Source organism: Euprymna scolopes, chromosome 15 (assembly GCF_053919585.1).
Source record: "Euprymna scolopes isolate OS-2025 chromosome 15, ASM5391958v1, whole genome shotgun sequence".
Taxonomy (NCBI): Eukaryota; Metazoa; Mollusca; class Cephalopoda; order Sepiida; family Sepiolidae; genus Euprymna; species Euprymna scolopes.
In genome coordinates, this window is record NC_136496.1 from 30,089,922 (window position 1) to 30,117,433 (window position 27,512).

The 27,512-nt window shown below is 34.9% G+C and overlaps 1 protein-coding gene across 4 annotated transcripts in view; it reads left to right on the forward strand.

Annotated features, from left to right (window-relative positions):
- The window catches only part of LOC145293760 (uncharacterized), a 631,027-nt gene that overhangs the window by 547,233 nt on the left and 56,282 nt on the right, over positions 1-27,512 (forward strand). Inside the window, exon 1 of one of the 4 annotated variants that reach the window (XM_080140271.1) lies at positions 8,755-8,788. The exons of the other annotated variants lie outside the window; for them this stretch is intronic. The gene's annotated coding sequence lies outside the window, so the exon portion shown is untranslated. Of the gene's footprint in view, positions 1-8,754; positions 8,789-27,512 lie in introns of those variants that run through there. 4 annotated transcript variants of the gene reach the window in all.

A 27,512-nucleotide genomic window follows, 5' to 3' on the forward strand; every position in this document is an offset into this window, starting at 1 on the left:
CGCCAGTCGAATCCGGCAATGAAGCCATCTCTGACTCCATTAGGATCAAACCTACACGACCAGCGGTAATCACGAGAAATACAGTTTAAATTTAAACATTTATTTTCAAATGTCAAGACGGTGATAGAGATCTAATGATTATGACATGATCTGCGTGTGTAAGCTTATGGGATTGACTTTTCACTCCAACTTAAAGTGCTCAACCGAACTAAGTTCTTAATTATAATTATTATTATAATTATTTTTTAATACCTATCGACACTAGTGTTTCATCCTTTCGGGAAAGATCAGTGCAGGGTATTACGGTTACCGCCGGTCGGGAGATTCGAATCCGGCAACGAAACCATCTCTGACTCCATTAGCAAGGAACACACCCACACGACTACCGTTAACCACGAGAAATACAGTTGAAATTTAAACATTTATTAAATGAAAGATGAGGAAAAAAGTTATGACCTTTTTATATCATAATAATAATAAGGAAGAGTCAAGAGGAAATTTAACAAAAAAACCCTCTAAGGTTTTCCTTGAGCTAAGGGAATAACTGAAAGTCACAAGGAGCAAGGCCTAGACTATAGAGAGGGTGAAGAACTGTCTTGATGCCCATGACAACATCTTTCTTTCTTATCTTGGGACAAACTTTGTGCAAATCCTCCACATCTTCAGTTCTTTGCAAATAATGTTGTATACAGTTCCCACACTGACATCAAACTGTACACTTATTGTCTCTATAGACACAGGGCGGTTCTTATCCATGAAATTCTTTATTTGGCCAATCAACTCTGGTGTTTTGACTTCCCTACTCCTTCCACACCTCATCAACTCTCACAAACAAATATATATATATATATATATATATATATATATATATATATATATATATGTGTATGTATTTAATACAATGAGGTTTCCATTTTTGTTTAACGTTTCTGATCATCTTCTCGATGTGACAAACAATTATTTTGGTATCGAAATTAGATCTTAAATTTAAATAATTCAAAGTTGAAAATTAGGTATTACATTACCCGATATATATATATATAGATATAGATAGCTAAAAAAAAAAAAAAAAGGGGGGGATTAAACAAAACGAGATTTGAATGTGGATTCGCGAGGTATATATACTTCATACTTCCGGTTATAAGATAGACGAATATTGGCTGAAGTGAGCTTGATAAGGATACCTTAAACGGGCCTTATTATCGGGCTTGAAACCGACGGTACCAATGACCTGTCTCAACTAACAACTTTCTGTACACAATATATATATATATATATATATATATATATATATATATAATGTGTGTGTGTGTATGTATTTAATACAATGAGGTTTCCATTTTTGTTTAACGTTTCTGATCATCTTCTCGATGTGACAATTATTTTGGTATCAACTGACAAATATATAAACTCATGAAAAAAAAAAAAAAAAAAAAAAAAAATGAGCCAGGAGTGAAAAAAGAAAAAACGATTTTTCAATATTTTCCCATTAATTTTTGTTAATTTTAACTGAAAATTTCTATTTTGCATATCATTATTATTATAGCACATAATAATAAATGGAAAAATTAATCCTAAAAATGGTAAGACCGCATCTTGGCGAGGATATAAAAAACCGAATTACAGGATTAAGGCAGTCCAAAATGACTTACAAGCAGGTTTTTTATATTTTAAGAAAAGAAAAAGTGAAAAGCATCTCTTTCTGTTGTGAAGCGAATTGGTCAAAGGTTTGAAGTCAAAAGCTTGGTAAAGGGGAAATCGGGTCCTGGTCGTCCTAGAGCATCCACTTTGAAGGACGACCACAGGCTTAAATTAACTGTTTTGAAGGATCGAAAGAAAGCTTATGTTGAGAAGAAGAATTCAAAACAGAGGCTGGGAATTCTCGTTCTAGATATACAATATTTAGACGAATGAAAGAAATGGGATTTTCTTCTAAAAGGTGTGCAAACAAACCATTTTTATCTAAAAATAACATCAATGATAGAAAGAAATTTTTCTCATGTTATGGCAAGAAAGGTACAGACTGGTTCAGGAATGTTTTCTGGTCAGATGAATCAAGATTTTGTCTTGTTATTGATACTCCTGATACTCCCGAATGGTGCAATCGAAGAACTGGAAAGATTTTCACCAAGTTGCATAAAAACGACAGTTAAACACGGGAATGGAGAGATAATAGTATGGGTAACTGTTACTGCAGCAGGAGTTAGGGAACTTATTAGATGTTAAAAGTCAATCAATGCGAAGGAATACATTCGAATATTAGAAACAGGACTGTTACAAAATATCCAGCAGCTAGGAATATCTCAGAACATTATTTTTCAACACGATAATGCCCCCTACACACACTGTTAAAGTCACAAAAATGTTTTTCTGATAATTCAATTGATGTCATATTTGGGCCAGGTCAAAGCCCCAATTTAAACTCAATCGAGAATATTTGGTCCATAATACCTCGTGCATTGGATGGAAGAACCTTTTCGAACAATGACAAACTGTGGGAAGCTGTGCAAAGTGAATAGAATAGCATCTCCTCTTCAGTGTTCCACTTTGGTTGAGAGCATGTCTAAAAGGATTGATCTTTTTAAGGAATTAAAAGGGAATGCGTTTCCATCCTAAGCATTTATTAAAGTAAATGTCTTGTTCTGTGTTATTAGTCTCGTTTAAGTTTCCTTGTTCAATTGTTCTTTGTTCAATATAGCTTTTAGTGCAATAAAATGCATAAAATTTGTTTGGCCCATTTTTTTTGCTCACAAGTGTGTGTGTATATATATATATATATATATATATATGAGAGAGAGAGATTTCAAAAGCTGAGAGCAATGCAGAAAACCGGAACATGAAAGGAAAGCAAAAACAAACAGATGAGGTTGACACGACCGTAAACAAGTATTTATTTATTTATTTTACTTATATTTTTTTTAAATAAAAAATATTTTACAAACTTCAGCAGTTCAAGTTAAGTTACTGATATGTCCGGGATAGTGTAAAGTCCTTGGATGCTAAAGGTCTTTTATCAATTTCGGGAAAATTCCTCCCTTTATCAAAAAGAAAATGAAAAGTGATTTTCAAAACAGCGGAAAAAAACACAGGTTTCCTTTTATATATCTATATTTAGTCTTACTGCGATCCTGCTGTGTCTCTGTGTACCTGTGTTTTTTCTGACCATGGATCGGTACATTTTTTAGTATGTTTATATATATATATATATATATATATATATATATATATATATATATATAAACAGAGAGCTGTTCCGTCATATCACGGATCTTCAGTGTGGCCGAGCATGGCAAATGTTTCAAACTGAGATTCCAAACATGATTGCTTCCCCATATGCTATCTTCCTCGCCACAAAAGTAAGGAATATTTTTATGTTTTCTGTTTGTTTACATTGAGCACTACCAAGCGAGCTCAATTCTATTTTGATACAAACAACAATGTTTTATGCTATGTAATAGCAACTATTAGCTTTCTTACTAAAAACTGAACCCATGAGTGAGGAGCAAATTTGATCAGCTTGTGACAGCTGTGTTGCTGGGTCACGGCACTTTCATGTGGCTATGTTTCAAGCTGAGATTTGAAACCTGACTGCTTGGACAGCACTCTGAGATTTTATTCACACATTGTATCTTTTTCCTCGCTGAAGTAATAGAGAGAGAGAGAGAGAGAGAGAGAGAGAGAGAGAGAGAGAGCGAGAGCGAGATAAAAGCCATTATTAAAGTCGTCTAAATATAACCGAAATCTGACGGGAATATTTTTAGCAAATTGTGGTTTTCAAATCACAAAGACGCTGATATTGGTTTGCATAATTTATTGAATAAACACAATATATCATTTCAGTTAAACTTGTCCATCCCATTCATCATTACCATAAACTTGTATACTCTTCAATGCTAAAATATCTATTACCCCTCGTCTTATCAGAGGTCTGCACGTGACATAAAGGTCCCTGCCATGAACATTTTTTTTACTTAGAAGTCACCACTTATCAAGGCCCAAAAGCTACTCAAGGATCAGGGTTAATGAATGTAAGGTGGTGTTGAAGTAATCACTAATGGTTTAAATTGGGTAGAAGTTGATCATTTATGGCGAAAGGAAACCAAATATTTTTTTCCAGAACAAAAACTTATAATTAAAATTATAAAAAAATTAAATTAATTAATTGGCTACGCAAACAAATATAATAATAAATTATGAGAACATTTGAAAACCTGAACTTTAAAACCATCTGAAAATGTTATGAAATGATAAAATCATTTTTATTTGCTTTTTTATTGTTATTAAAGTCCAAATTTTCGGCAAAAACATATCTATATTAAAAAAAATGATAGACCGATGTAGTTTTTTCTTTTCTACGTCTTCCTTATGTTGTTATTAAGAGGTCGAGCCTCCCGAAGAGAAAAAAAACGCCTTGTATCGGTGCTGTTTCAAATCCGTGTGTGAAATTATACGGTTTAAGCGCGAAATTTAAGAAATGGAGAGTCAGACATTTTAGAAAACATTTTTTTTTCATGTAAATTTAAATGAGAACATTTAAAAACCTGAAAATGTTATGAAATGATAAAACCATTTTTATTTACTTTTTATTGTTGTTGTTATTAATGTTTCAACCCTTTAAAAATAGCTTTTAATTAAGTTTATTTATAAATTGCAAATAATGCTACAAATTTAATTTTTGTGGGAGAACCGTCGCAAGGCATCAAGTCGGTTGAAAATTTACAGACTTTTAACGTTTTTTTTTTTTTTTCGGCAAAGTTATCACTAACTCTATAAAAATACACTCCATCAACAAGTTCCCTCTCTATGGAGAGGATTGCCAAGTCTGTAAGCCTTGTCTGGCACATTGTTGATCGAAGGTAGTTCTTTATGAGGTTCAGCTTCGAGAAAGAGCGCTCACAACTAGCAACACTAATAGTTCGGTTAATAAGGGTGTACAAACATTTAGTTGGGGGATAGAGGGGGCTCTTAATACCAAGGCATTTCGAATCCTAATGCTTCTCATCAGAAGAGTGGGGGAGTTGTATCGAATTCTAAGATACACTTTATATAATACGCTCCTTTATCTTAGAATTCGATATAATTCCCCCGTAACATCTATAATTTTATGGATTTATTTCATTCCTGATGAACCCCACGCTAAACATTGCATCCCCACTATGTTACCTAGCATCTTCTCTACTCTTCTGATGAGAAGCATTAGGCTTCGAAATATGTTGGTAGACGGAATCCCCACGGTTGTATCTCAAAATTTCAAGAGGTCCATTGATTTTGTCTTTTCCTGAAGCTTTCACAAAATACTGTAATCTTTTCCTTTTGGCAAAGAATTCCTGTTTTCTATATATTCGTCAGCGTCGCCAAGCTAACAATGATAATTATCATCAAGCAAATTTGACGGTGTAAGAAAAGCGTATTTACTTGATTGCAACATCGTGCACTTATTGAAATCTGCAAGACATGTTTTCAGTCAACCTACCTATGACTAATAGCATTTCACGTCTCAACTTAGTATCAAACCCCAGTGCTGCATCAGTCAATCCTTCATCATCTATTTGTTTCTTTTTTTTGCGGACACGACGCTCCATGCTTATTCCCATTTCAGAGCAGTTTTTTTTTTGACTCGTCTATTGTAGTGCTCACCGTCTTTTCTCTATAATGAAGAAGGCAATCTTTCAACGCCGTTAGCCTGACAGAACTTTGTTGCAAATCCAGTCCTTCTGTTTGAATATATTTCTGGGCATCATTTATTTATTTCTGGGAGAATAGTTTTCCAAGAGCTCAGAAATTGAATAAATGGAAATGACAATACTGAGTTAAGAATTAAAGATGCATCTGATCTTGTGGTTGCATTTTCTCCTTCTTTCGCGAGCTGTTCCCGGGCAATGACGACTTCCAATAATTTTTTTTATCACAACATTTATAGCATCTACTCGACTACTCCATCTAGTTTTCACTGTATCAAGAGATCCCAGCGATGTTCAACTGCAGAAAAGAACGAGAATAACCAGTCCAGTGTGCCAAAATATGTAACAGAATGAACCGCTAAAGAAGCTGCATATACACAAGCCAGATTTAGTGAATGGTTTGTGTATGGCACAAATAGAGCTTTTCGGTTGATTTTGGAGATACATTTCTGTACACCCAATCGGTGACCTGCCAGAACAGCGGCATTATCAAATGCCTGGCGAATACAGTCACCAATCTGAATCCCATCGTTCTCAAAATCAGTTCAGAATTTTCCTCCGCGCTTTTACCTTTTGTCTCGATGAAGCGGAGAAACGACTCCTCCATTGTCATTTTATTTTCATCAAGTTTTACGTAGCGCAGCAAATACATATAAGGTTTCGTTTTTCGTGTCTTGACTCCGTGATCAAGTTTATTGTTGTTGTTTTTTTTTTAAACAAGAGTAAACAAGTAGAAATAATAAAAAAAAAAAGAATATTATGGGGTGCATAGTCTCTTTTAAAAACAATATCTCCTTCAAGAGCGGTAATAAAATGTGTTTTCAATCGATATTTATTCAATAATGGACCAGTTTTCCTACCTAATAAAAAAGGATGAGCTTTCCGGGGACGAGTTTTCCTAAATTCCTACTTAATTCGCATGTCAGAAATACGTAAATATTACCGCATCATTAACAAAAAAAGCAAAAAAAAAAAAACACCAGTTTTCCATCTTTATTATATAAAAACAAAAAACAAAACTCTCACTATATTGTTTTGAGAACACGTGACATAATAACAAAGGGAGTAACTGAAGACAACGTATATTTATGTTTTTTAACGCACAATCTATACTTCTATAATATTTTTTGTATTGATATTCGTATATATAAAAATTTTTTTCAATAATTTAAAAGAAAATACAACTTTGTTATATATGGGTCGTGAAATTGCATTCATCTACAAAAAAGATCTAGCTAATTTGCATATTCTTTTAAACATTCATTTTAATTAATTCCCTATTAGTGTTTTTTTTTTTTCGGTTTCTTATGGAATGATCATCTTTTGTTAACTATTACGTGTAATTATATTCATGCAGATATTCTACATGATTTATACTTGCGTAATATTTACGTAAAAGTTCAGAGTAAACGTCAACCTCTTTCTATATATGTTTATGTATGCGAATATATTTTTGTTTAAAAAAATTTGCTTATCAAACTCCTCCGTCAGGTTTGGGTTTACAGACATGAAACTTAATATATAAGGTATTCGAACTGATGCGAAACTTTATATTTGGGTTTGAGCTGGGGTAAATCGGTGCAAAGGTGAAAATTTAAAAAGAAAATGGAATTTGCCAGGTGAAGGTCGAACAACGGCATTACGAATATGCATGCGTAACGTAATAGCTATTGGTTCATGTTTTAAGCTTTAGCCTTGCAACAAACATGTCTTCATAGCTCAGACATTAACGCTAAAGGAAAAAGTGAATCGTAAGTTAAACGTTTTGGTTGTGATTCTCGGGTAATTTTTAAAAAAACTTTTTATATAATTACTATATATTGGGTCCAATATAATCTATAATAGAAATCTCACCTGTCTGTTAAATGTATGTATGTACTTATGCCTAAAACTTTCGGCAGAAGCGACAGATTTTCACGAGATCAGTATCATTTTGAAGCTCGACCCTTCGGACACCAAATATCCAAAAATTGGATAAAAACATTAATTCCTTCACCCTCAACTGGGTACTTTTCTACAAGGAGGGGTCGCTTTTTTCACCAATATTTTCGAAAGTCATTTCTTCTTGTCGATTGACTAGCCTTAATTTAAACCTTCGTCACTTCCGGTTTGGCGATGAACACAATGACAAATACGTCACGTTTTATTTTTTTTTTTCACGTTCTTTTCCTCCATCGCTGTATGGATTCGTATCTGCACGCATACTACCACTTTTTTTTTTTTTTTTTTTTTTTTGCTCGACATACACTTCCAAATGCCCGGGAAACGCCGGGCACCCAGGCTAGTATAATCATAAATACGGAATCTGCATTAATTAAAATAGTATATTTAAGCGTATTCTACGACCGGACAATGCTGGCCGACCTGCTAGTTTAATAATTTTTTTCACTGAGTATGACAGTCTTTGTCTCTTAGATCTATTAATCGTCATTTCCAAGGTTCTAACAAAAGAATGATCCACAAGTACCGGACCTTTTCCGGTTTCGATTGATGTATGATACCTGCTTACGTTCATTCAGAGAAGAAGAAACTCTGGAAAACGAGCACATTTTTTTTTTCGTCTTCATCTTTATTTCTTTTAACGTGATCAGCTGGTCTGATCTAAAATGCACCAAACGCTGTTATTCTTTTTTGCCTTTTGCAAAACTCAATCATGTTCTGCAAAACAAAAAAAATAAAAACAGAAATTTTCCTCTACAAAACTACCAAACACCATGAATAAAGATATAAATATTTTTTTTTTCACAAGGGTGTCACAACTTGTCAAGGCCCAAAGGCCACTCGAGGATAAGGTTTAATGTGTGCACGTTAGTCATCAGGACAACAGTGCAGTAATCGTTAGTTATGGAAATTTTGTATAATTTGATTATTTATAATTATTTATTACTTGAAGCATAAAAAAAAAACTTTTCTCCAAATGATCGGATTCACCATTAAATATATTTAAAATGGTTGATATTTCATAAAACAATAAAATCTTCAACTTTTTCTCTTTTTTTTTTTTTTTTTTAAGGAACTGGGTAGCTAACTGGATTTTCACCTATATGAAAAACCAAAAAACCGCCGCATCCTGCCTTAATAAATTTCAAAATTGGTTTCGAAATCTAGTAAGTAATGCCCTTTTCTCTTCCCTGCAACCTCTTTCTCACAGAAGAGACGTTGCGAGCCTATCTCTTCTCTATCGTTATTTTCATGGCAAGTGCTCGACTGAACTCCAAACTATGGTTCCTCCTTGCCAAACTTTCACAAAAAAAAAACACTCGACCGACTACAATCAATATATACGATTTTCCCCACTCTCTATCTGTGTCTGAATCTAAATGTAGATTCCATGAACAAAGCTTCTTTCCTAGAATTGCCCGTCTGTGGAACACTGTCCTGCTGGACTGCTTCCCTGTTGAATGCAACATAATAGCCTTCAAATCGAATGTAAACAAGTTCTTGTTGAGCTGCCCCCATAAATAATCAAATTCAACCCAATTTACACCATTTTTTTTTTTACAAGGTAATCACCATTTATCAAGGCCCGGAAGCAACTCGGGGATGAAGGTTATTGCGTGTACAGTATGTTAGTATAGGGGATTTGATAAAATGTCTACTTAAGGGGGCGGGTCATCAGAAATTTGTTTATGTTGGACTTGAAGACATCCAGGTTGTAGTCAGGTGGGAAACAGGTAAACGGAACAGAGTTCTACAGGCATGCACTTCTAAGAAACAAGCTTTGTTCATGGAATCTACGTTTTGGTTTAGGCACAGATAAAGAGTAGGGAAAATTTTGACAGTGGTTTCAGCTAGACGGGTGTTTATCGTGAAAGATTGGCGAGGGGGGACCAGAGATTGGAGCTCATATGAGCACTTGCCATGGAAGTAAGGATAAAACAAAGACAGGCTTGCAACGTCTCTCCTGTGTGAGAGAGGTTGCAGGGAAGAGAAAAGGGAATCCCCCACTAAGCTACGAAGTCTATTTTGTACTCTGTCAAGGCAGGATACGCTGTTTTTAGCAGCTCCTGCCCAGATATGGCAGCAGTACTCCATCCTTGGACGTACTTGGCTTTTATTTAGATAGAGAATTGCATCAGCAGTGAGATATCTTCTGGAACGGTAGAAGGATCCTACCATTTTTCCAGCGACCTTGGCAACAGACTTGATGTACGTGTTCCATTTCGGGTTAGGAGTAAAGGTCAAGCCCAGAAGCTTATCAAAACATGGAGCTTCCCCTAGACGAGAGTCATCCATTTTAATTGATGGTAGATGGGGATCAGAGCGTTGATGATGTAAAGATAGATAGGAGCTTGGTTTTAGATGCATTAAAAGTAACCAGCCACATCTTCCCCCACTGTACCACGCGCGCTAGATCAGAGGAGAGAGAATCAGAGAGAACTTTATTATTTACGGCCTTTGGTGTGTTGCCATAGATGGCTGTGCCATCAGCATAGATGTCAACGAATGATTTCAGTATGTGTTTTGGGAGATCATTGATGTAGATTTACATGGTACATGCATAAACTTACTTTACATTTATTATCCTCGAGTGGCCTTCGGGCCTTGGTAAGTGGTGACTCTCAAGTAAAAAATAACCAACTTTGTGTTTTCTTTTGCCCTTGTAGGTAGTTAAATAAATAAGTTTTTTTTTTCCTTCTCCATTTTAGAATACGCGCGGAGCTACCCAGACACTTTTTGTTTGTTGCATATCAAAATGTTCTTCCTCTAGGGCGCTGGTTTGTCAAATCTCACTTTCCGATCCTTGTGTCACATCATCTCGTTGGGGAAGGGGGAATAAATAACAGGTGCCCGGTTTTTTTTATTCTTTAATTTTTTTTTTAAGACACTTTTCAAGACTGGCACAATTAATTGTGGTTGATTCTTCCTTTTTTTTTTCTTCATCTTCTTCCTCTTTTGGCAGGTGGAGGTGGAGGTCACGTAATGTTTGTTCTTAGAGACAACGTTGGTTTGTGATCCCTTAAGACAATTGGCACCATTCTTACTAAATTTCACGTTCATTGGTCTAATTGCTGAAAAGTCATCAACTCACACACACACACACACACGCACACACGTTCTCCTCTCTGATACAATAAGATGTTGATTGGCCAAGTACCAATAACAACAAAAGCAAGCATCGTCGTCAATAACAACAGCCAACAATCCTTCCACCCTCATCCGCCAACATCTCAATCTTTTATAAGCTCTTTTCTTCATCTAAGCCAATTACAAAAGCAATAACAACTTTATCATCTTCTCTCATATTTCTTTTTTCTTTTCTTTTTCTAAATTATTTTCCTGGTCGTCCACATTTCTTTTTTTTTTTTTTTTTTTTGCCTTTCAAGATTTTAGGCTTTTTATTTTCCTCCTTCTCCCTCCTCTCCATGCCTTTGCTTCGCATTTCCCTTTCCCTTGCTTTTTCTCCTCTTTCTACCTCATCCTGTTCCCCATTTCCTTTTCTCTTTGCTTTTAATCCCCCACTCGTCCTCCTCATTCTTTTTTTCTGCTTGCTGGCCTTTTTATCTTTTCTTCTTTTTTTTCTTTTGTTAGCCTTCGTCGTCCCTCGTCTTATGTCCCGTTCTTTCTTTCTCCTCTTCTTTTTTCCATTTTTTAAATTTTTTTATTATTCCCTCTTTATCGGTTTTTACCTTTCCCCCTTGTCTTGTAATAACCTTCTTCTTCTAACCATAATTCTGTACCTTCGCACCATAATCAACAATAACAACAACAATATTCAGGTCAGTCAACCAGAAAACAAGTTTAATAGTCCAGCACTAGCCGCTCTTATTCCGACCCCCCCTCCCAAAACTCTTATGAACGGACCTGCACGCCTTTCTTCTTCTTCTTCTTCTTCTTCTTCTTCACTCGGTTGCCGCTGTCAACAACGTCATAACCAGGTCAGCCAGACAAAACAACAACATTCTTGCAACAACAACAATATCAACAACAAAACAATAACAACAGCGGCAGCATTAATCAACATCAAAACAATTTACTATCACCAAGAAATCATCATGATGATGATGATCATCATCATCAGTTGCATGAGCGTGTGGGTGGTGGTGAGATGATGTCTGCAACAACAGCAAAATAAAAGCAACAAGTACAATTGTAATCTATAGCAACCATTTCCTTCGTAAACAACAACAACAACAGCAGCAGCAACCTTCCCTCCACACACCCTTCTTGGCCGCCCCCTTTCTCACTCTCCTCACGCACTAACCAGCCATCGCCATCAAATGACTTGGTAAACAGTGGCAGTTAAAGTGTTTATCAGCTGTAGTATTGGGAAAGGTAATAATAACAATAAAAAAATTTTATGTGTGATGTGTCACCAAAAACTGCCACCACACCAAAGCGAGGAGGGTCAAGGAGGATGGAAAGACCAAGGAGAGAAAGCACTAGCCAGACCTCCGCTGGACGAGTGCAAAGAGGTATGTAACCTTGGAGGCTTGTTGTCATCCAAATTCCAATGAAGACCATCAATGAAAATCAATAAGCGGCTATTACGATAACGCAAATACATCTGCAATGGTTATCGACTAAGGTAGAGAGTACTGGAAATTTGGGGAGACTTGTTGTCCCTGTTTACAATGCCTCCCCATGGGGCAGGGTTAGACACCAGGGTCGTTTTTTAACGTGGAGAAAAGGAACAAAAATAAAAATTGTCTCAGTCGTGAAGGATTTCTCCTCCACTGACAGAAAACAAGAAATTGAAATGCAGCATCTGAAGAACAGATGGTATTTATTTGCTCCCCCACCGAGCAAATTAGGCACAAGGCCAATTTTTAATGTGAGGAGTGAAGGGAGGGGGAAGGGAAAAAGGGGACCAGCTCCCGAGAGGTGGGAAATGGGAGCTGGTTAAAGGTCAGGCATGTGGGGTTGCCCCCACATCTGGTCTTTGCTAGTCATAGCTTGCAGCATCTGCCGGAACAGATGGTATTTATTTGCTCCCCCACCGAGCAAATTAGGCACAAGGCCGATTTTTAATGTGAGGAGTGAAGGGAGGGGGAAGGGAAAAAGGGGACCAGCTCCCGAGAGGTGGGAAATGGGAGCTGGTTAATGGTCAGGCATGTGGGGTTGCCCCAACATCTGGTCTTTGCTAGTCATAGCTAGTCATAGCTTGCAGTATCTGCCGGAACAGATACTACACTTTGATCCTGGCCCGAAGGCCAAGGAACTTGTTGTCACTCAGACTCCAGGGAACACTAAGTTGTTCTCAAAGAGAAATCTTTGATGATAGCCTGTGTAACTTCTCCTAGTAAGTAAATAATAATAATAGAGAATGGAAGAAATTGGAATCAGAGGAATGGCTGGAAAGATACAACGGATAACAATAATGAAAACAGCTGAAATATTAAGGAAAACCCTAGAATGCGGAGACTAATACATGAGCCATATGCGCGGGCCAAACGAGCTACTGCAGAGACAAAACACAAAACGTTACATGAAACCAAGAATATTGAAGCTGCATATCTATGTTCCCCATCCCCATTAATCAATCACCCCACCCCCAAAAAATGAATGATGCCAAATAGTCGAGAAGGCTTAAGGAGGATGGAAAGTCTTGAGAGAGAGAGAGAGAGAGCTGACCAGACCTCTGCTGGACAAATCCCAAGAGAACTGGTACCTTGGGGAGGCTTACTGCCACTTAAACTCCAGTGGAGATCACTGGCTGCTGCTAACGAGAAATCAATGGTAAGCGGCCGTTGCGATAATGCAAATTCATTTGCAAATGTTATGGAAAGATGGGGAAAGTACTGGAAATCTGCGTAGACTTGTTACTCAGCTTCCTGGGAACACTGCAGGTTGTTCTCAAGGAGAAATCGTTTATGACCTGTGTGAAAGCTCCTTGTGGGCTAATGATGATAAAATAGTTGTAATGATGCTGACGCTGGTTACAATTATAATAATTATCGTATTTAACGTTCATAGCAGTTAATAATAATGATGATGAAGATGATAAATGTTCTTCTTTGGTACACGATCGCTTTATAATAGGTATTATCCCCCCCCCCATATAAAAAAGCCGACCTACAATCAGTGCTACTGGTGTGTCACAAAGCGGCTGAAGTGAACACAGCCAATGGTTATCGCTCAAAAGCATTGGTGATTTGCAAAGTAATAGAACCTGTGTGGATAGTTGGAAGAACTCTATGGGAGAAACTGTTAGTCTTCATACATGATTTATTTCAAATGTAGCTCCTTTTTTCTCCCCCCTCTCTCTCTCTATCTCTAGTAATAATTATGTCAGCCTCTTTAAGAACTCGGTTCTTATTGTTGTTCACTTTAAATGCAAGTCGGTCATTTAAGCTTGCATGTACAGATCATGATGTTATAATCACTATTTGATCCATATGGACGGGCGTCCCGGCATTTAATAATAAATGTTTAAATTTCAACTGTATTTCTCGCAGTTAACGTTGGCCGGTAGGTTTGTTTCTTGCTTATGGAGTCAGAGATTACTTCATGGCTGGGTTCGAATCTCCCTACCTGCTGTAATCGTAACTCTCTGAACGGACGATTCTTGAAATAATGAAATACTAGTGTCTGTAGGTATTTAAAATATTATTATAGCAATAATATATATATAAATTTATTAGTGATAGGACGATTCCAATATTTTTTCTGATTCTTTATAAATCTCTAAATATTTAACTATAGAGTCGTCCTCCCCCCCCCAATTACCGTAAAAACACATGTTAAATGTGCAGATATTTTCTCAAACGTAAACTTGTGGGGATGATCTATAAGTTTTAGTTTTATTGATCATCTAAAATCAATAAATATTTATTATTTGATCATTACTATTAACAGTACAAGACTTTGGTTTAAACAGAATAAAATGAAAAGTTAAATGTAAAGAATCGTTTTTAGCATCAGAAAATTGTTACAAATTTTTTCACAAATTTTTTCACAAATTTTTTCACAAATTTTTTCACAAATTTTTTCACAAATTTTTTCACAAATTTTTTCACAAATTTTTTCACAAATTTTTTCACAAATTTTTTCACAAATTTTTTCACAAATTTTTTAACAAATTTTTAAACAAATTTTTTAACAAATTCTTCCACAAATTTTTTCCACAAATTTTTTGACAAATCTTGCACCATAAAGTTCTGATTTTGTTACACCAGAAAATTGTTACAAATTTTTCCACCAAAAGTTCTGATTTTCCCAAGTCTGATTAATCGTTCCAACACATATATATTAAAGTGAAAGTGTCTGTCTGTCAATTTCCGGCTTAGAGATTCGAGATTTGACATCAGGAGTATTGAGATTTGGGAAAATCTTTTTATCGGTTTTCGGCCTGAAATTTGGCTGCCAAGGGGTCAAAGTTCAACCATTTGACATTTGAAAACTCTACTAAACTCTTCTGCCAATTTTGGGTCTAAACACATGGAAATTTTAAATGCAGGTTACTTGGACAGGGGCAAAACTTTTTAATTTGATTTCAGCCTAAAACAATAAATGTTAAGGAGTCAAAAGTAAAAAAAAAATTGACCTCTGCGGTCTCTACCAAATTACTCAGGCAATTTCTAGTCTAAACATTTGAAATTTTACATGAAGGGTATTCAGAGATAGGGCAAACTTTTCAATCGGTTTGGGCCTAAAATTTGAGCTTGCAAGGCGCCTAAGTTCAAAAGATTTGACCTTTGCAATGTCTAGCAAACTACTCAGCCAATTTTTGGTCTAAACATTTGAAATTTATACATAACGAGTATTCAGACATGCTGCAAGCATTTTAATCAGTTTTAGGGGTGAAAATGTGGCTGCCAAAAGGTCAGAGTTGAGAGAGTTGACTTTTGCAGATTCTACCAAATTCCTCCACTAAATTTTAGGCTCCGTGTGTCTCAGTTCTGAACATATGATATATATACATATAGGCTCCGTGTGTCTCAGTTCTGAACATATGATATATATATATATATATATATATATATATAAAGGCTCCGTGTGTCTCAGTTGTGAACCCGTATCAAGGCGGTGATTGAGGCTGAAGGCGGCTACCTTGAATATATGGCAGCTCTATTACATAATCAAGTTACCTGAATTGATTTTTTTTTCACTAAAAGTTTTAAAAATAAACCTGTAGTATTGGTTTCTTTAGTGCGGAAAATTTATCGTTCCACCATCTAATAGATTATGACGAACTCCTTACATCCAGTGACTTTATGTCTGAAAAGAAACACTTGTACTCTTACGTCCAAATGTAATTAAAAAAAAACACATTTTACAATCTTACACCACGTGGTTTTGCCAAGAATAATTCTATACTATAAATATAAACGGTAACAAATTGCAGCAATCAATTAGTATGTGATCTCGTCTGGGTCACATGTCTACGACTGAACAATGAATGTATTATTTCTTTTGTTCAAAAGACATGGTTTGATCAGAAAGTACTCTGACTAAAAGGCTGTATTTGCAAAGACAGAAATAAACAACGAATTAAATATTAATTTTTATTTAAAAGAATAATCCTTAGTCGACGGAAAGTGTGGGAGCCAGACTTCGTGATTAACTATAATCAAATTCTTCTGTTGAGGTTGTCTGGCTCATTATGTGCGCCTAAATAAATATTAATTTTTTATTCAAAAGGGTGACCTTGTTTAGCATTTAGCAAAACTAATTCTGCGAGTCTTACATTAGTAAAAGTACTTTTCTTGTCTGAAGACATTTTATTTGGCCAAGCAAACTCAAATCTTTTCATTTTTTTTTTCAAATGAATCCTACTATAATTGAGATTTGGTGTCTGTCATCAACTAGAAGCTACATCATATTTTTACGATATTTTTTTTTATTCTGAAACACTAAAAAATATTGTTCTTGTTTAATATTATTATTACTACTAATAATAATGACACAGTTTGAACCCGAAAGACCACGAAAGAAATGGAAAGACCACAGAAGAAAAGCAGCAACGAAACGTTAACTGGAAGAGTGCAGAGAGTACTTGCATCTGGGAGAAGCTTATTGCTACCCAAATCTAAGAGAAGGCTAATGTTTGTTGCCAGCGACAAATCGATGGTAAGCAGCTGTTGCAATACTACAAAATCATTTGAAATGACTTTTGAAAGAGGTGCAATGTACTGGAAATCTAGGGAAATTTGCTCAGTCAGTGACAATCACTGAGGATGACTTGTGTGGAAACTCCTTGTGAGTTAATCTATATATCTATAAAAATGCAAATGTGTGTGTGTGTGTGCGTGTGTGTACATTTCCCTACCAAATAACTCTGTCAATTTTCGGTCTAGAGACTCGAGATTTGACATAAGGAGTATTGAGATTTGGGAAAATCTTTTTATCGGCTTTCGGCCAGAAATTTAGCTGTCAAGGAGTCTGAATTCAACGATTTGACCTTTAAAACTTTACTAAACGCCAATTTTAGGTCTAAACACTTTAAATTTTAAATGTAGGTTACTTGGACATGAATCAAACTTTTTAAATTGATTTCAGCCAAAAACAAAAAACAAAAACAAATGTCAAGGCATCAAAATTGGAGTCAAAGTTTAAAAAAAATTACTTCTGCAGTCTCTATCAAATTACTCAGCCAATTTCTGATCTAAACATTTGAAATTTTACATGAAGGGTATTCAGAGATAGGGCAAGCTTTTTAATCGGTTGGGTGGAAAATCTGAGCTGCCATGAGGTCAAAGTTCAAAAGAATTGACCTTTGCGGTGTCTAGCAAACTACTCAGCCAATTTTGGGTCTAAACATTTGAAATTCTTACATAACGGGTATTCAGACATGCTGCAAGCATTTTAATCAGTTTTAGGAAGGAAAATTTGGTGCCAAAAGGTCAAAGTTGAGAGAGTTGGCCTTTGCAGATTCTACCAAAATTTTCTGCCAATTTTGGATCTAAAGACTTGAAATTTTAGATGTAGGTAACTCGGGCACCATCTTCCGCTGATATTCACGAAATTGTTGTGAATGTAAAGATCCAGGAGGGAGAGCGTGAGAGATAAATAGACACTGAGGTTTTCAGGGTATAGAAGAGTCGATCTAGAAGAAAGAAATATAGATTATCATGAAATGTTTCTTTCCTACATTTTAAATCAGTTTAATTCATTTGTCAACAAACAGCAAGAGTTCATGAACATGTTTTACGTCTTTGATTTATATGGGACGCAAGCATCGCACAGTCATTTCCATCCCATAGCCTTGAGGCCCTAAGGGGCATAGACCATCTACAACTTTGTAGATGCTTTTGTAGCGACTGAGTTCTTTTTACGGGTTGAGGGTGCTGGCCCCACGCCCAACCTTCCCAGAACGTACATACAGTGCCTAGCCTTCCCAAATGGTTACCCATCTGGTACTGGCCAGGCTCAACGTTGCTTAACTTCGGTGATCTGGCGAGAACCGGTGTGTCAACGTGATTGTGCCGAACATGCACGGTCATTTAGAAGGTATTTAATTCTATCGCATCGCAGGAAGATGTGACGCAAGGTCGGGAGGTGAGGAAAGTCAACTCAACGCAACCAGATTTTTAAAAATTTGCTTAAGCAGCTTCGTCGGCACTCCCCATTAGAGCTGCCCCAAGCAGTAAGCAATGAACTTACTTAACTCAGAAAGACTGTGGGACAATTACCTGCAAGGATGGATCTCCTTGATTGCTCTGAACCACACCTAAGCACGGTAGATGCAAGGTTGTTCCCTTCTCAAAAAAGGCCATACGTTGTGATTTAGCTTTCAAGCGCACTTGATACGTATTTTATTTTCAAATTAAATCGACATTTTTATATGGAATTCACATCCTTGACGTTATTCTCGCGTTGCCTACGCACTGTTCAAACATTTCAAAATACAACCGCCGAGATACAATGCGCGGCTCTTTACAACATGGAGAGAAAGAAGAAAAGAAAAAAGAAAGAAAACAACATACTGAAGATGGAGTATAGCTCTGAAATATATTTGTTATAGATGTCAAGCAAGTAAAATATTTGTTTATTTCTCTGATATTACGTTGTGGTTTGGCTTTCAAGCGCACTTGATGCATATTTTATTTTATACAAGCATTTACGCCCGGCGTTGCCCGGGTGTTTGGAGGTGTATGTTGAGCAAAAAAAAAAAAAAAAAAAAAATATATATATATATATATATATATATATATATAAAATATCAATTGTTTATACCCAAAATTGGCGGAGGAGTTTGGTAGAGTTCTCAAAGGTCAAATCGTTGAATTTTGACCCCCTTAATAACCAAATTTCTGGCCGCAAACAGATTACAAAGATTTTTCCAACTCTCAGTACCCTGTATATCAAATTTCGAGTCTGTAGACCGAAAATTGACAGTTATTATGTAGGGAAATGTACACAGACAGACACTTTCACTTTTATAGATATACTAGCAGTTCCACCCGGCTTTGCTCGGGCTCTATGTACTGTTCATAAGGTTATATGCATATGCATATATTAAAAAGTGTGAATATGTAAAGTAATGCCTTTCTGTAGTCTTGCTTAACTACCATAGAGAAAAGACAGACAGATATTTTAACTTTTATAGATATACTAGAGGGGGGTACTCGGCGTTGCCCGGGTGTTTGGAGATGTGTGTGTTGGGGTAGATCAAAACAACCCTGTTTAAAAAAAATTTGGCCGGGTGTTTGGAGGTGTAAAAAAAGAAAAAAGATTTAGTAGGAAGGTAGGCTTGAACCCCAAAGCCTTAATGCGAAGGTGGAAACGAAAGGGAAAAAACCCTAAGACCTGGCCATCTCAGCCACGAGGGGGTAGGAACTGATAGGTGTTTTAAGTTGACGTTTATAAAGCGAAATTAACAGGTGCGAGAAAATTAAGTCGCGTGATGTTTGACCTAGTTTTGCTCTGGAAGCCAGTTTCAATTTCCCCCGCCCCATCATTCACTGTCTGAAGATGCGGCGATCGAAAAATATCTCGAAAATAGCTTGTGAATGTCGGGTAAATTAAAGACAACTGCGACCTCCGTTGTTAAGTCGTAGATATTGTGATTTAGATAGTATATAAAAAGTTTTAAGGAGTGAGCCGACCGATAAGCCGGCGAAAAAAGCCTTTTGCGGATATACATAAAAATGCACACACACACACACACACACACACACACACACACACACACGCATTTTCGCTTATATATATATATATATATATATATAGATAGATAGATAGATAGATTCGATGCAATGTATAGTAATGATTTAAAAAGTATATAAAAAAAAAGACGCATGGGTCACCACCGAGAATCGAAACCAAAACGTCCAGCTCACGATTTATTTTGCCTCTGCCGTCAGTGATTGGGCTATGGAAACACGTTTACTGCAAGGCTAAAAATTAAAACATGAACCAATAGCTACTACGTTATGCATTCATAATGCCGGCGTTCGACCTTCACCTGGCAATTTTTTTTTTTTTTAATTTTCACTTTCGCTCCGAATTTTCCGGGCTAAAACCCAAATATAAAGTTTTGCATGGATTCAAATACCTTATATATGAAGTTTCATATCTGTAGACCAAAAAATCTAGCGGGAGCTGGGTAGGCAAAATTTGTTAAACAAAAATATATACGTATGCATAAATGTAAATGGAAATAATTTTGTATTTACTATAAACTTTTTATGCAAATATTATGTAAGTATAAATCATGTAGAATATCTGCATGAATATAATTACACGTAATACTTAACTAAAGGTGATTATCCCATTAGAAAACCGAATAAACTAATAGGGAATTAATTAAAATGAATGTTTAAAAGAATATACAAATTAGCTTGATCTTTTGCTAGTGAATGCAATTCCACTACCCATATATAAGAAAATTTTATTTTCCTTTTAAATAAATAGAAAAGAGTTTTTAATATAAATATCTATGCAGACAAAAGAAAAACGAATTTATAGGAGTATAGATAAATATAACCTACTGAGACTGTGTATAACGTTTAGAATGTCGTTTACACCCAATTGATAAAAAAGCGGGAAAACTGCACAATTTTTTAGACTGAAAAAGGCCCTTCACACAACGCGTTCTTATTGGATTATGTATCAGTCACTCCACGTGGGAGTGTAAACTTGCGCAAAAGAAAATAATCCGTTAACGCATAAACTAAAAGGTTATTGCAGCTTGTCTCCCGATTTTCGGATTTTGTTATCGTGCCCATACGCAATTTCTTTTCTTTTAATGAACTAATAAGTGCTGTTTTTTTCTGAGGAGTAAAGGGCAGAGTAGATTTGAAACGTTACCTTGAAAACAACAAAAACATACACAAAATACAACTACCAATACAAATTTAAAGTACATGAATACAAATTGAAAACGAGAACTACAGGTAGAGCAGTAACACGCAAAAAAGATAACGTGTTTTTTATTATTAAACAACCAGATGAACAAACACTTAAGAGACGTGCATAAGAAAAATTAATAACACCGTTCCAAAAACTCCCTTATCTGGCGGAGGAGTATTGTAACGGCCGCAGAAATAAAACAGGATCTATTTTATGATACAAAATACGAAAATACGTTTTCGTATCCAAACCAGAAGCTCCTAGCTTTATTTCTATCTTTTACTCACTTCCTCTCTCAACAAGATGTGAACAGACGCACGTTTATGACGCTGTTCCACAAAAAAGCATATTTCTTTTGTAGACAAACGTTTACAATAAAATAAGCAATTAAGATGCCAACTTCGTTAGGTTATTTATTCCTACTTTTCTTGATGTAGTAGTCAAAAATGTAACCAGTTCAGATAAAGGCTGTTTGAAATAATTAAACAACGAGATGAACAAACACTTAAGAGACCCGCATAATAATAAAATAATAAACCGTTCCAAAAACTCCCTTATCTTGCGGAGGAGTATTGCGACGGTCGGAAAAATAAAACAGGGTCTATTTTATGATGCAAAATACGAAAAAACGTTTTCGTATCCAAACCAGAAACTCCTAACTTTATTCCTCTTCCCCTCTCACGCTCTATCTCTCTTTTTCAAACAAGATGCCAAGAGACGTACGCGTATGATGCTGTTCCACAAAAATATTTAAAAAAAAACACATTCTTTTGTAGACAAACGTTTCCGATAAAATAAGTAATTAAAAGGCCGACTTCGTTGCGCTAATTCTTCCTACTTCTTTGAAGTAATATGTACAAATGTAACGCATTCATATTGATCGTTATAATAATTAAATGGACGATTTTGCGCTACGAAACAGATGCTGTCATGAATTCTGAATATCACCGTACTTAAAGGAATAAATTGTAAGGTAGTCAACATCATGGAATTTGGAATATAGATTTTTGTCATTTATTTGTTATATAGTATGTGATTACATTGAGCTTCATAAATTAAGGAATGGTATGAATAAAAAGTGAAAAATAATTTCAAAAAATACTTCCACAGAAATAAATAAATATATATATATATATATACACGAGGGGCGTGCAATAAGTAATGCCCCTGACCCACTTCCCATAGCAGTAGAGCAACGAAACTTGGCACAGTCTTTCTCTACATATGAACCACCCAGAGTTATGCATTTCTCCCATCGTTGGATGCAGCTCTGGAGACCGTTTTTGTAGAACACCCCAGGTTGGTCCTACAACCATGACGTGACTTGAGAAATCAAGGCTGCGTCATCTGTGAAACGTTTTCCTTTCAAAAACAACTTCTTGGCTGGGAAGAGGTGAAAGTCAGAGAGTGCAAGGTCAGGAGAGTAGGGAGGATGGGGGAGGATTTCATAACCACACGCTCGTGCTTCTGGTCTGGCGACATGCGAGTTGTGATCCGGAGCGTTGTCCTGTAGGAGGAGGGTACCTTTGCTGATCTTGCCCCGCCTCTTGATTTTGATAGCTTCACTTAATTTCCTCAAAAGTGAAGTATAATAGGCTCCTGTAATTGTGGTACCCTTTGCCATGAAATCTGTCATCACTACTCCGTCCTGGTCCCAGAAGACTGTGAGCATGACTTGCCAGCGTAGGGCTGCACCCTTGACTTCGTTGGAGGTGGTGAGTCCAAGTGCTTCATTGACTGGGCTTTGGTCTCTGGATCATAGTGATGGATCCAGGTTTTATCCTGTGTAATCAGTCTTTTGAAAAACTTTGACTCCTCTTCTTGGCACATCTCCAGATTCATCCTCGAGCACTCGACACATTCTCGCTTCTGGAATGGTGTGAGAAACCTGGGAATCCATCTGGCAGACATCTTATGCATATGCAAATGGTCATGAATGATAGTTTCCACAGACCCTGTACTAATCTTGACATCTTGGGTTATTTGGCGAATAGTAATGCGCCGATCTTCCAAAATGACAGCCTCAACTTGACGAACAGATGCCTCATCAATGGCAGAAGGTGGCCGACCAGGTCTGGCAGCTGTTTCCACAGACTTCCGGCCATGTTTGAAATCACGATGCTAACGTTTTACAAGGTCATATGATGGGGCATTATCACCATAAGTTTCTTTCATTTCATCAAAAGTCTCCTGCGGTGTGCGTCCTTTCAAATACAAAAACCGGATCACTACTCAACAGGCTCCATTTCACACCTGACTCAGCTCAAACACCTGTAATTTGCCACATAACCCGTAGGGATATAATTTATTGCACATGCAAAATCTCAGCTAGATCAGACAACTGAAAGTGGGTCAGGGGCATTACTTATTGTACGCCCCTCGTATATATATAATGGTTGTATCGATTAGTTTCCGAGATGTTAATCCAATAAAATTCACGTGATTAATAGAGAGTGCTCAATGCAGGACAGAGCTGGTATATAGTTCGTTTATTATATAAACATTATTGGTTACATATGTGCATACATGTTTCAGTGGGATTCCGCTGCACATATGTAACCAATAATGTTTGTATAATAAAGAAACTATATATATGTATATATATATGTATAATTAGGTTTAATACCTATAGATAGTAGTGTTTCATCCTTCCGTAGCAAAGAACAAACAACAGAGCCGCCATCAAACGCAACGATATTCATATAATATATATTATATGAAGTGAGCTTTTTTGTGTGTGTGCAGAACGGTCTCTACAAAACTCCTCTGTCAATTTTTGTTCAACAAACTTGAAATTTGATGACATAAGCTATTTAAACCTGTGGAACAAATTCGATATAGCTTTTAGTCGAAAAAAGAAAAAAAAATTAATATAGAAAAATTAAAACTCGGCAAGCGAATGTCGAACTAATGTGTACCCTTTATGCATATACATTTGTATGTTTAAGTCGGTTAATTTTTAAGGTTTTGATAAACATGTGACCTTAGTTCAGATAGTAGCGAATAACGCTGGAGAGTTGAATGTTTTGGTTTCGATTCTTGCTGATGACACTCAATTCATATATTTTTAAAAACTTTTGAAATCACTTCTATATATTGTGTACAATATGATAATCAATCACTATAGTAATAAACATGAAATCTGCATGAATTAAAATATCATATTTAAGCGTATTTTACGACCGGGTAACTCCATGCGCCCTACTAATACATATATAGTTGGGGATGTTTAATTCTTAGAACGGATATAAATGAATATCATGAATTTGTTTATCTCTGAACTATATATGTATCATGGTAAATTTATATATATATATATACATATACATATATATATATATATACACACATATATACATATATATATATACATACATATATATATATATATATATGCATATACATATATATATATGCATATACATATATATATATATATATATATATATATATATGCATATACATATATATATATACATACATATATATATATATATATATATATATATATATATATATATATATATATATATATATATATATATATATATATATGGTAAAACACATGTACAAGTTTTGACCGAATGGGCACGGGTTTTACACAACACGAATCTGAAATTAAAATACGTCTTTCTATAGAAATAATAATAAAAAAAAAATGATAAGCGAGAAAATCAATTGAAGAGAAAAGAGTTTACGACAATGCACAGTCAATTCTAGGCTGAAAAAGTAACAAGATGGCTAAAAAACTTTATTTCTCGTGTTTTTCTAAACGTCCACGCAAAATTAATTAATACACATACATACAGCGAGTTACAAATTTCTATATTTTATTATTTTAAATTTTTTTTCTTAGGCCAATTCTTCACACACACACACACACACACACACACACACACACACACACACACACACACATATATATATATATATATATATATATATATATATATATATATATATACTTATACTTGTTTATTGTTATATAAACATGGTCACATCCTGCTGCTACAAATAGCCACTTGTTTCAATCAAACAACAGATATCATCAGGCAGCGACTTGACTATTCAAAAGTTCAATGAATAATGTTATTCATTGAACTTTTGAATAGTCAAGTCGCTGCCTGATGATATCTGTTGTTTGATTGAAGCAAGTGGCTATTTGTAGCAGCAGGATGTGACCATGTTTATATAACAATAAACAAGTATTATCAGCTCTTTTTATTGAGCACTATCTAACAACCTCGTTGAATTCATTAGTCCATTACTTTTGAATAAAAAAACCCGAGTATATATATATATATATATATATATATATATATATAACTTTATCGCTAAGCCTGAGGAGTCCCAGAGTGGATGAAACGCCGAATATTCAGTGTAGCTTAATCGCCATATGTATTTTATAAATTACTAACTATATATATATATATATATATATATATATATATATATATATATATATAGTTAGTTAGTTATAAAATATATATGGCGATTAAGCTTAATCGCCATATATATTTTATAAGTAACTAGCTCTACCTATGTATTGAGCACTTTTGAAGTAAATACTTAAAGTTTACGCATAAATTTATACTTTCGTATATTAATTTTATGTGAGTAAATGAAGTAGTTACACACACACACACATATATATTAAGTAATGTGATTGATAATTTAAAATTTAAAAATCAAATTATAATTAAATTAAAAATCCGTTTCATAAGAAGGAACAACAACAAAATCAATTATCTGTACGATCGTTTCGGAAAACAATGCTTTTTATTGTGGTATACATCAAGTTACGCAAATAAATAAAGTAAAGAAAACATGACAATTATCTCCCCTTAAAATATGTAATAGTAATATTCTCTATATATAAACCGTAGCGTCATTAAATCAAAAATACGCTAACGGAAACAATTTATTGCACGAGCGTCCCCCCCCTTTTAAAATTCATCATTCAATAAGATAAAAAGCTATAGCAAACATCTAAATGACTATTTTAACCACAGTTCCTGATTTCAAAAAACGAAAAATTAAAAGGTAAATATCTCTATATATTTTTAAAGCAAATTTATCATGTAAATTCAAAAATATATATTTTTCTCTACTTATTTCTATCTCTAACCCATATTAATTTTCTTATAAATTTTAAATCCAGACCTTTTATTTCAATTTTTTCAGATTCATCTGCCTTACTTGTAATGCTAGGTTTATTTATGTTTTTTTTTAAATTCAATAAAAACCTTTCAAAATTTGCTGATGAGGAGACCTTGCTTATCAAAAAACTATATATAATTATTGTACATAACTTGATGTATACCACAATAAAAAGCATTGTTTTCCAAAACGATCGTACAGATAATTGATTTTGTTGTTGTTCCTTCTTATGAAACGGATTTTTAATTTAATTATAATTTGATTTTTAAATTTTAAATTATCAATCACATTACTTAATATTGAATTAGCTCTAGGACATTTAACTATCGAGCTTATTATATATCTAAATTACAACGAGCACTTTCTATTTCCTGTATTTTAATTAAACTAGTAATTTCACTGTTACATTAAAATACATTCAGCTCTTTAGACTATTGTTCTAATCTCCTTTAATGTATGTATGTATATATATATATATATATATATATATATATATATATATACTAGAGATGGGATGATTCCGTATTAAATTCCCGATTCCGATACAATTACCGATTCTGATTCTTTCTAAATCTCTACATATTTAATTATAAAGTTGTTATTTTTGACGATTACCCTAAAAACACATGATATATGTGCAGATGTTTCCTTAAACGTGTAAATACACTTGATAGAGATGATCTATCGATTTTAGTTTTACAAATAGGTTAAAATCAACAGATATTCACTATTTTAGTATTACTATCAGCGGTAGAATATTTTTCTTTAAAGAAAATCAAATAAAAAGCCAATTAAAAGAATCGTTGTTGGCATCGGAAAATAGGCACAAATTTGTTAAATTGGGATACTGATCCCGTACGCCAAAAATTTCCAATTTTTTTTATTCCCGATTCCGATTACACGACCCAACACTAATATATATATATATATATATATATATATATATATATATGTATGTATATTAGATTCAGAAGAAATTCTTTGCGGAATTTTAAATTTTGATTTCAAATGATGTATTTTCAAATAAGTTTTCGTTATAATACTTTTACTTCATATATCATTTGATAGTTCGCTCTATCCAATCGATTAAATTACAATCGTTTTAAAACAATAACGTCTTCCTTTCAAAACGTTGAATAAAAGATGGGGGGAAAAAGCAAACTTGCACAATTTTCTTATTTCAATTCAAATTAGGCCAAAAAGTTCTGAAAAAGTTCGCTATGTAAACGAAGTGTTTTGCTCAGGAACCATTACTGAACGCGCAGAACAATGGTAGTTTAAGAAATTTCGTGGTGGCGACGAGAATCCTGAACAGGATCAGCGTAATGGTCGACCATCGGATGTTGACAACAATCAATTAAGAGCCCTAGTCGAAGCTAATTCACGCACAACTGTTTGAGAACTTGCTTCTGAATAAGACGTAAGGTATACGAC